The sequence below is a fragment of the Palaemon carinicauda genome, chromosome 43 (genome assembly GCF_036898095.1).
Source record: "Palaemon carinicauda isolate YSFRI2023 chromosome 43, ASM3689809v2, whole genome shotgun sequence".
Taxonomy (NCBI): Eukaryota; Metazoa; Arthropoda; class Malacostraca; order Decapoda; family Palaemonidae; genus Palaemon; species Palaemon carinicauda.
The window spans coordinates 12016055-12028141 of record NC_090767.1 but is presented as its reverse complement, the minus strand read 5'-3'; the positions used below and the strand labels follow the sequence as shown (position 1 = coordinate 12028141).

Genomic DNA, 12087 nt, shown 5'->3' with positions numbered 1-12087 from the left:
CTAAATAAGCAGTTTTTATTTTTTATTCATTCCAAAAGGTGCTACCGAGATTCTTTAGTGATTCCCATAGAAAACGGAATATATTTCATCGCAGACTATTATAAATTATGACTTATGACTTTTGAACGTCACCTGTGTGTGACACTGTGAACGTTGTAGAGCACACCCCTCGCTTGTAGCTCGTTTGTTCATTGTTTACATGCCAAATACAAATGGAAATCGTTCCTATTTATGTACAAACGATCCGAGGGAGAAGTCATTGTTAAAAGACATTATCGTAAGTGATGCAACGAGCTGAGTGATAATGTGGTGACTAGTGCCAGCCAAGGGTAAACTAAACGTGGCCATAACAAAAGTGAATGGACTTGAATCTAATGACACCGGGAATTGTCAAGAACAGTGTTGCTGTGTATTAAAGTTAAGTCTGTTACTAGATCTACCTGATTGTGTGTCCCTACACCACGATATGAACAAACCCGCAAACCTGTGGAGAACGTGAATACAGCAAAAAGGACTCAAAAGGTCAGTAGTATCCAAATGGTTTACAGTGATTAAAGTGATTCACTCTGTCAGTAATTCCCTAGTAGGTAATTCACAGTGATAAGCAGCAAAATGGCCGCACAAAGCATTGGTTGCCCAGTGCCTGGATGCACCTATCAAACCAAGGCATCCACAGAGCCCATCATTACCGCAGCGCTCCTGAACGCACACACAATGACTCATGCCCAGGGCCCAGCAGCTCAGTACCACCCGCCAAGCACCAAGGTTGAAAAACTTAAGCGCCCAACGATATCAGCGGCCGGCACGAGTGGGGAGTGGGACTATTTCCTAACTCGTTGGGGCGAATACCGCAAGGGAACCGGGCTCCAAGGGGATGATGTTGTGGTACAGCTCCTTGAATGTTGTGAGGAGAGCCTACGCAAGGACATCACCAGCGCCGCGGGGAGGAGCCTGGTAGGCGAATCGGAGGATGCGGTGCTTAGTGCGATAAAAGCCCTCGCGGTGCGAGGGGAGAACATAATGGTGGCGCGGGCGGCTCTCTCAAACATGCGACAGGGCCGTGAGGAACCGATACGGGCATTTCACGCCCGCGTGAAGGCCCAAGCAAACACATGCAAATACGTCAGGAAGTGCATATGTGGACTAAACGTAAACTTTGCGGACGACGTGATCAAAGATGTGCTTGCACGAGGTATCGCTGACCAGGACATCCAGCTGGATCTACTTAGCGACCAGCGGCAGGAGATGTCGCTGGAGGAAACGATCAGGTTCATCGAAGCGAAAGAGTCTGGTAAGCAGTCTGCGTCCCGATTGCTGGACACCCACAGTCATGGCGCGGAGGCTGTCACCAGCTCCTATCACCGCATCAAGCGCCAAAACGCGGTAAACAGGGGTGATGCACGTCAGACGGATGCAAGTGACGGTGGCAGACAAGCTGTTTGCGGGTACTGTGGTGAGAAGGGCCATGGCAAGAATGCGCCCTGGCGAATCAGGAAGACTGAGTGCCCGGCTTACAGTAGAAAGTGCCGCAAATTTAATCGCGATAACCACATAGAGCGAATGTGCCGGAGTAAATTGGCGGCTGAATCTGCCAACACAGACGCATGCGACGAACAGACGGCAGCATTCGTAGAGTTGTGTGCCATGTCAGATATCCGAACGATCGACGGTGAACAGTTGCTAGCACTAGATCACCACCTGTATGACAACATGTGCGACAGATGGCTTAGGCGGAACTCCCAACCGCAGCCGTTCATAAACCTCCGACTCAGCATCCATGCAGGGGATTACCTCGCCCTGGGATTCAGACCGGTCAAGCGCGCAAGACCTGCAACACTCCCTGCCATGGCCGACACCGGTTGCCAGAGTTGTCTGGTCGGGGTTAACGTTATCGAGCAGATGGGCCTGACGACCGCAGACCTGCTCCCGGTCTCGATGAGAATGAAGGCTGCGAATAAACAAGATATCCGTATCTTAGGGGCAGCCATCGTCCGATTCTGCGGAACACACGCCGGAGATCCGCAAACCGAATCTCGGCAAATAGTGTATGTCACGGATTCGACTGACAGGGTGTTCTTGTCACGCAGCGCCTGCGTCGATCTTGGCATAATCTCCAAAGATTTCCCCACACTGGGTGAGATGTCGTGCAGTGCGGCAACCACAGACAATTGTACACCGCAAAATGATACATGTGACAATGGCGTGACATCTCAATGCAATTGTCCTCGGCGCACGGCGCCCCCACCTAAACCTACGTCTATCCCTATGCTGGCCACAGAAGGTAACAGGGAGGCCATTCAACAATACCTGAAGGAACTTTATGCCTCCAGCACATTCAACACGTACATCCACCAGCCCCTCCCCATGATGGCAGGCCCACCGATGCGCTTGATGGTTGACTCAGATGCTAAGCCCGTTGCCCATCACACCCCCATTCCAGTAGCGTTACACTGGCAAGAAACCGTGAAGGCAGGTCTGGACCAAGACGTCAAAATGGGAGTTATCGAGCCAGTGCCCGTAGGAGAGCCGGTGACATGGTGCCACAGAATGGTAGTCTGCGCCAAGAAGACGGGGAAGCCTAGAAGGACGGTAGACCTTCAGGCTCTCAATGCTCATGCCACTCGTGAAACACACCACACCCAATCGCCCTTTCATCAGGCCCGTTGTGTCCCACCGGGGAAACTAAAAACAGTGTTCGATGCCTGGAATGGATACCACAGTGTACCACTGCACAAGGAGGACCGCCACATGACCACCTTTATCACACCCTGGGGCAGATATCGATACTGTGTCGCCCCACAAGGCTATGCCGCGTCAGGCGATGGCTACTCAAGGCGATATGATGAGATAGTATCCGACGTCCGTGACATGACGAAATGCGTTGATGACACATTACTGTGGGCCGACACTATTGAGGAAAGCTTCTACCAGGCAGTCACTTGGCTCGACGTCTGCGGGAGAAACGGCATCACCCTCAATCCCGACAAATTTTTGTTTGGCTGTCGCGAGGTAGAATTCGCCGGCTTCACCATCTCAATGGACAGTGTGCGCCCTTGTGCGAAATACCTGCAGGCAATATCAGACTTCCCACGCCCGAAGAACATAACCGACGCTCGATCGTGGTTTGGCCTAGTAAACCAAGTGTCTTATGCTTTCAGTATGGCTGAGCGCATGCTCCCATTCCGCGAGCTACTGAAACCCGACAAGGCATTTACGTGGACCGACGATCTTGAAAGCGCATTCCAAGCATCTAAAGAGGCCATTGTAGATGAAATTACCAACGGGGTGCGCATCTTCGACAAAACCAAGCCGACATGCCTTGCGACCGATTGGTCTAAAGAAGGCATCGGGTTCTGGCTATTCCAAAAACATTGCCAATGCCCAACAGACAAGCCATTCTGCTGCCGCGAAGGTTGGAAGGTGACCCTAGTCGGGAGTCGTTTCACGCACCCAGCCGAATCCAGGTATGCTGCGATAGAGGGGGAAGCCCTGGCGGTAGCCGATGCCCTTGACAAATCACGCTACTTTGTCCTCGGCTGCTCAAACCTGGTCATTGCGGTAGATCACAAGCCACTATTAAAGGTGTTGGGGAACCGATCCCTGGATGACATCCCGAATCCTCGACTGCGCAACCTAAAGGAGAAGACACTGCGCTACCGCTTCCGCATCGTATACGTGCCAGGGATGCGCAACAAAGCAGCTGATGCCATTTCACGTCATCCGAGAGGCAACACCAACCCAGAAAAACTGTATCTCCCTGACGACAATGCATCAGTCTGCGACCACTCCATACCGTCGGTCCACCACGATATCCTTGCCGGCATACGCATGAGGGACTGTGACACGTGCACGATTGAAGAGCCCGCATACCTCACAGCCCTAGATTCCCTTCCAGCGGTCACCTGGGACCGTGTACGGGAATCTACAGCAAGCGATCCCGCCCTTCACGCGCTCACAGAGCTCATCGAACATGGGTTCCCGACATCAAAAGATGACATGCCACAACACCTCCGTGCGTACTACCACCTACGGAACGAGCTCATCACCTTCGACGGTGTCGCATTGTTCAAGGATCGTGTTATCATCCCGACGTGCTTGCGCCAGGGTGTCCTATCCGCATTACATTCGGTACATCAGGGTGTTTCCATGATGACTGCTCGTGCAGAGGCATCAGTGTACTGGCCAGGCATTACCGCAGACATACAGGCGACTAGAGATAACTGTGAGGATTGCCACCGCATGGCCCCCTCCCAACCATCTGCCCCCCTACCCCACCCGTCTTGCCTGTTTACCCATTCCAGTCAATGTGTGCCGACTACTTCACTCACAAGGGCACCCACTACCTGGTAATTGTGGACCGATACTCGAACTGGCCACTTATATCAAAGTCTACCAGTGGTGCCAAAGGACTAATTGACAACCTGCGCCGTGCATTCGTCACGTACGGAATTCCTGAGGAACTTGCCAGCGATGGTGGGCCAGAATTCACGGCAACCGAAACACGTGGGTTCTTGAGAGACTGGGGTGTCCACCACCGATTGTCATCAGTAGCATTTCCACACAGCAATTGCCGAGCGGAAATCGGAGTGAAAACGATGAAGCGCCTGATTACTAACAACACGGGGACAAATGGAGACCTAGACACAGATGCCGTTCAGAAAGCAGTCCTCCAGTACAGGAACACTCCAGACCCAGTCACAAGAATCTCCCCAGCCATGTGCGTCTTCGGTCACCCGATCCGCGATCTCATCCCTATCCTTCCTGGGAAGTACAACCCCCACACCACATGGCGCGAAACCCTGACATCCAGGGAAGAAGCCCTACGCAAGCGCCATGTCCGCATGATGGACACTTGGTCACAACACACTCGCCGTCTGCCACCCCTACGGGTTGGTGACCATGTTCGCATCCAGAATCAAACTGGCCCACATCCCACCAAATGGGACAGGACCGGGACAGTCGTCGAGGTAAGGCAGTACGACCAGTACGTGGTAAAGGTTGATGGCTCGGGCCGAGTATCGCTGCGCAATCGGAAATTCCTGAGAAAGTTCACACCGGTTACGACCCCGACAGAGCCGCAAAATATAACCTATGGTGGCATACCCCTTCAACCACCCGCAAGCGTAGCCCCGACCAAGCCGATGGAGACTAACCGACACGTATCAACACCGTCGGACCCGCCTGCTGACCAACCACAACTGCTGGCTGACCGACATTACCCAACATCAGTCGATCAACCTCCCCCACTCACGCCTGTAAAGCTTATACACACAACGCCGAACGACCAAACTCCACTGCCCCCACCAGCAACACTAAGTCGTGTCAGACCTTCAACGCCAGCCGCTCCACCCCAACTAGCAAATCCCATCCCACCAATTGGTCTCGCCGTGGGCCGGCCATCCAGGACTGTCAAAACGCCCAAATGGCATGAAGACTATGATTTTTCATCTCATGATTAACATGTCTATATCCAATGTCGTAGAATGCTCGATCGACCTGATATTATATCAGACATTACATTACTTTCATCAGTGTAATTATTGCTTTGTGTAACTTGACTAGTTAGAAGAATGTTTGATCAACCTGTTATTAGATTAGATGTCATATTACCATCCTCATTACATTCATTTATCAGTATAATTTACAGAACTATCAGGCTGTTCAGTGAAGATTTTCTATTTTAAACTCAATGACCCAGTTAATTACTGTTCAAACTTAACCAGTCTCTTCCTAGCCGATCAAGACTTGGGAGGAGATAGAGAACCATGACTTATGAACGTCACCTGTGTGTGACACTGTGAACGTTGTAGAGCACACCCCTCGCTTGTAGCTCGTTTGTACATTGTTTACATGCCAAATACAAATGGAAATCGTTCCTATTTAGATAATGATTAGATGGTTAACACAAATTATCAAACATAATAGAAGAGGTTTAAAACAGGGGATATTCTACTCGGACTCCTACAAATTTTAGATTTGCAACTAAGAAATAAAATAAAATAAAAACATTAGTAGAAATAGAAAACAATTATTTTTACTTGAGAGAGTTGTATATTTGGAATGATGTTATTGGGGCAAGGCTGGAGCAGGATTCAGAAATAATTTCACCGATTTCGACTCCTACCTCAGAGCCCTTTTAGTACATCCAAATTAATCATCGGCAGCAGTTGAAGTAGAAGCTCTGAACTATTTCATATAGATTCGACTTTAGTCAAGGCAAATATGTTGCTTTGTCCTCGCCATTGCAAAACTACAATTGCGCTGAAACTCTTCACCATTTACAACAGAGAGAAAGAAAGAAACCGCCTGAAAATTAGTATAAATCGGTAAGAAAAGTATGACTTTAATAAGTACATGATATATTGCAATATACTACTAGCCATATATATATATATATATATATATATATATATATATATATATATATATATATATATATATATATATATATATATATATATATATGATTTCAAAATTTATCAAATGGCCGATGTCAATGCCCTTATATGGAACATCTTTTAGGAGTCTACCTTCTAAGGAATTCAAGCTACTCTCTCTGGTGAAATTGATATGATAAATTATATCAAACAATGCTCTCTGTCATTTTCTTCCTGGCAATTGATGTATCGAGTAACCTGTGTTGTATGGAAGAATGAGTCCTACGGCTTAACCTAAAGAAAACTCTATTTCTATTGCTTTACCAACACTCGCTTGAAGTGCGAAGTGTAGGGTTAGCATGGCTTCTTTCGTCTCCTGTCATAAGTCTCATTCTTGATCTTCAATGTAAGTGAGTGGGTAAGATATGAAACGTTTGTCTTGTGTTTAGGTAAAGCCTAAAGTCACGAATCACATTACCAGCTATGCTGAACTTTTACTGACAAAGAATTTCGTATTGCTTGGGGTAGGAGGTCATATGACAATTATCTATGGAGTTAAACAGGCGTTTAACAATTCGGGGGATGGGAGGTACAGGGGAAGAAACGTTATAACAACGTCACTGAGGGACGTCATCACTTTTGTGAATGTGTGGGTGGCTAAGATTGGCTTTAGTCTTATTTTCTTAAGTAAAAAAAGTTAATGAAACGTAATTGGCAATGCACAGTATTTTCCAAAATTAGGCCATTGTATGAAGCGCTCCCTGCTTTGATATCATGGAAATCCATCAGTTATTTTAGGAGTTATTAAAAAAAACACTATTACACGGCCTCTGGAAACGATAATAGTGTTTAATTCTCCTATGTAATCTTTTCTACCATTAGCATTCACAAAATTCAGTTTTGTCATCTCTGCTTTCTTTTCTTATACTTTTCTCTCAATTTCATTTGTTCATTTACTTTTTACTCCTTTTTTGAGTTCTTGCTCATGTGGACTCAGTCGGAGGAGAGCCGTTACAAAAGTCACTCGTGTTGATCAGCTGTTACTACTACGGTAACCAAAACATCTGCCTCCTGTCGCAGCCAGTTTCCATAAAATGTTTATTTAACGTTTTAAGAAATATTCATTAGACAAATATACAAATATACATAAATATACAAGATGACAAAGGTTAAGATTTCAACTTTGCGGTTAGTATAGTGAAATTTGTGTTTATTTAATGATAAATAGGTCATTTAACATATTGAGTGGTGACCCCTAAGGTTACGTTATTTGACCGTGTTTCCGTTCAATGATGCTTTTGTGACTAAATGTGCTTTTAATTTACTCTAGTGTAATATTTTAAGGGTTATAATTGCTAGAAATATGTATTTCACAAGTTCTATAGACTAAGTTAGTTTAAGGTAACGATTTGGTCGTTGCGGGTCGGTGCAGCCCATAGGTAAATAGCTAAGGTAAGGAACATTAAGCTAGGTAGTGTTCTTGGGGGTGTATGTATGAAAGCGGCCACCTGTATTATTATGGCTAACTTAGAATACGGCAGTGTAAGGGGGTTGCAGGGGGCCGTTTACCCCCCCCCCCCCCCGTTAGGTGAGTACGTAAGGACACGGCTTGTAGGTTAAGTTAAGGGGGGGGGAAAGTCTAGGCTAGTTGATGTCCATTTTTAATCAACACGGGAGAAACTGGCCGCTGATATACAAAGGCTCCGTGTTCTTGTTTTTACTTCCATTTTATAATGTGGTTTATCAGTCATAACTTCTAGATTATTAAAATGTCCATATTTTGAAAGAAAAACACTTTTCCCCAAGTATTCTTACGAGAACCGTTCAAAATACCGTAATATCTTTATTAATATATCATACTACAGAAAATCTATACCTGTTTTTAGGGGTGAATGTAGTTTGTTGGGACAGGGTAAGATGAGAGTGTGGGAGTCTAAGGATACGGCTCCTAGGTTAGGTTAGGTGGAGAACCTCAGGTGAGGTTAGGTAGGAAACATTTGGTTAGGTGATGTTCTTGTGTCTGTAAAATGTGGTTTTTCGCTCTGTCCCAACAAACTACAAAGGCCGTTGGTAGATTTTCTCTCACCAAGTCGGCTGTCTAATTTCAAGTCTGCTTTTGGGGTAGTGAGGCGAGCGCTCACAATCATTGATGACTTTGTAAGTTTAGCGAGTTAAACTGTGAGTGAATAAAGACTAGATATTCTAGGTTAGGTTAGGGAGAATGATAGGAGATTTTGATGGTTACTTATAGTGGTATCGGTAAGTATTTACATTTAATTGTGGCAAATAGCTATCGACTTTGCTTTTGGTTTTACCTTAATAAAGAATTATTGTAGCTCATTATGGTAATTATTTATCCGTGCACCAGCACTGGTAATTGTAAACCTTAATGTTGAACTATCATGTTTCATTGTAGTAATTATCTACTTGTACACTTTTGAGAGGTGAATATCCCTTTCAATCAACAGCTCTATCTGCTATTGCAGTACACCCTGTAGCCTTGGCATAAGATGCTGGATAATCTGTCAACCTTGGGACGTCTCGTTCCGAATGGTTGTCTCCACCTGCACAAGACAGCCTCCTTCCTCTGTCATTAGTTCTGATAGGGGAGGATTTCAGACTACAGTACCTGGTATGGTGGGTGGGTGAGACAATGTCGATGCCATATCAACATGTCAGAACATTGAGCAACTCTCCTCGCGTTCCAGCGCTCTGGCACTCGGTTGTGCCGATGGACGACAGCTCCACCGGAGGGACATAGGCCCTGTTATAAAAAAAGCAGTACAATATCTCTCAGCTTTGCCAGTTAGCAACAAAAATTCCCTGGTGGGCAGTGCTGAACTTTTATCTCTCTGACAGCCTGCTCTATTCCAGGCAAAGAAGAACATTGTGACAGCCAAGCTGAGGAGGGAGATGCAGATCATTGGATCAAAATGATCTCCACATCCTCAGGATCCTGACTTTATGGAATTCCACAGGAATCGACCTGTTGACAAGAGCTCTAAATTGGAAGCAACAGATATATAGTACTGCTGATTGGGACCAGACCCTGACTGAGGCTTTCCTCCGTCAGGAACCTTACCCTCAAAAATTTTTTTTCTTTTCCTTATAATCCTCGAAACAGATTAGAGAACTTCCCGTTTGCACTTTTAGCTTCGCTCATGTTGAATGCAGGAGATAGGTCTTGTCCTCCTTCTACCCGGAGGTTGAAGCTGAATCCCAGAATCCGTCAGTTCCCAGTTCCAGGTCGTCTTTGCTTCAGGTCATGAGCCTTGGAACAATAACCGACAATTCTGATCAGCTGCTCTTGTGTCCTTTGGAGGCCCACTAAAGTGCTACTTTAAACAGACACTGATAAATCCATGGCACTTGCAATGTCACCATCACAGGGAGAGTAAAGGTGACTAAATACAATCTCCCCTTGTCTGCAACAGGCGTAGGAGGAGATAATGATGATGACAACTCATTCATCACCCTCAACTTCTGCCCAAAGGAAAACACGGGTTAAAATTCGTGTTGTCAGAGGAGTCAGCACGACCATGGCATTCTTTGAGAACGACAGACCACGTTTACAGCCCATCATCTGCGGTAATTAACCAATAGGGCCCTAGACGTCTTTGCGCTGGGATCTGTAGTAGCTACACGGTTGGTGATACAGCTGCCCAGGCTCCTCTCACAGGACCATGAGCATCGGATTTGGGGGGGAGGTTACTTGGTACACTTGGATGAAAGGGAAGGTTGACTGGTCCTTTCCTTTCCTTTCATCCTCTCCTCTCTTTGGGCACAGCATTGGAAACCCTGTCAGCTGGAATCGATTCTCTTGAAGGTAAACCCCACTTAGCCTGCAGCTGTTCTATTATATAGACTAGGAGTGTCATTTCACACACTCCTTATGAGGGGGAGTATGTTGTAACCAGGCAAACCCATTGATATATATATATGCCTCAAGATTAATACACACAGATATTCCGCTCCGCAGCCTGTATTGCATCTGTGCACGAGGTGTAAAGAACCTTAACTCTGCACTGCTCATAAGGTCCTGTGTTTTGGTAACCCAGGATAAGTAGCCATCCAGTTTCAATATGGTCTTCCTCTCACCTAAAGAGGAATCTCCTACGTAAAGGGCGAAAGTTTGAGATGATTTGCATTTTTCCTAACCAAACGAACCCGAGTCCTTTACTTGTACTCTCCCACCATCACCTACCTACTGGAAGTCCCGGCTGCAATCAGAGTGAGTTCTCAGTGAGCAAGCAGAACCTGCTTACAGCTGGGTAACTATTATAAAAGTTTAATTGTCACATACTCCAGCTTCGTTGATAATCTATCCTATGTAAAGAACTCAAGTTTCTATAGGAAGGAAAACTACAAATTATTTTCAAATTCATCATATATTAATTAATATGCACAATATGTACATTAGGAAGATGAATACTTTATATGTGTAGTTTAGATAAAATCAAAACCTTCGAGTGATTTAAGAATTTTAACGCTGTGGTCTCGTTAAATTGTTTTATTATTATTGAATCATTATTGTGTTTTACCTATAGTCAAGTTATTTCTAATCTAGATTTTGTCAAAATGTTTCTAAAGGACAGTACATAAATGAGCTTGTAAGTGGGTAGCACCAACAGTACAAACTTGCAGCCAATGTTTTGGTGTTGAACAGGCTGACCAAAATACCTTTTTATAGTTTATGAAAGTTCTATTTTAATGTTGTTACTGTTCTTAAAGGTATTTTAATGGTTCATTATTTCTCTTGTAATTTATCCATTTCCTTATTTCCTTTCCTCACGGGGCTAATTTTACCTGTTGGAGCCTTTATAGTTGTAGCATCCTGCTTTTCTATCTAGTGTTGTAGCTCAGCTAATAATAATAATGATAATAGTTACTTCTTTTCCTTCTCATTGCTTAACATGTTAGATTTGACTCCCCGGTTTCCCTCCACTCTTTTCTTATGTTGAATGGCCTCCATAGCCCTGACAGCTTATAATTTTACCATTTTCTTGGCAGGAAAAGGGAGGAAGAGGATGCCAGTCTCTCCATCACCGGCCCGGCGGATTTGGCCGAGGAGGACCTGGCCGGGAGCGACGACGAACAGGAGAGCGACGACGAGAGAGCGCACAGCAACCTCATTCATGACATGGGGAAGTTGAGTAAGAAGAAGAGGTGATTGTCAGTTTCTTTTGCGTTTTTGAAAGGACGTGTTACCATCGTGGGGCTGTTACTTGATGGGAAATACGAATATTGGTAGCTTGTGGATTTGAAAACTGAGATGGTCCTCAACTCGCAAACCTTCAGAGATGCCACCACAAATCCAACTGAAATCCTATCCATAGTTCATAATGAAACACTTTCATAAAACATCATTATATAATTCAATGCAAGATGACATTTGCAATATGAAACGCGTCTATTTGTTGTCTTTTACAACTGAAAATGTTTAAAAATTTGACTTACAAACAGCTTCTTATACCTTATGAAGTTCGTAAGTTGAGCACATTCATATGTGTTGGAGTTAGATATTAAAGCTTTATTTCAATGTCAAAATATACAAGTCTCATTTATGCTTGTTCCATTTTCTATTCATCTCATATCCAGAATGGGGGCAGCACCTAGAAGCGTCCGCTTCTCGACCAGGGAAGGCGCCGCCCAAGTAAAGACGGGGGACATTCTAAAACGTATCAGTTTGCCAGAGTTGGAAAAAGTCGTC

At 45.2% G+C, this 12087-nt stretch overlaps 1 long non-coding RNA gene across 1 annotated transcript; it reads left to right on the top strand.

Moving 5' to 3' along the window:
* Positions 1 to 7390: 7390 nt before the first annotated feature.
* LOC137634006 (uncharacterized) lies at positions 7391 to 12087 on the top strand. The gene is made up of 3 exons (XR_011042413.1): positions 7391 to 7565; positions 11388 to 11543; positions 11976 to 12087. It is a non-coding gene; the product is annotated as an uncharacterized lncRNA (long non-coding RNA).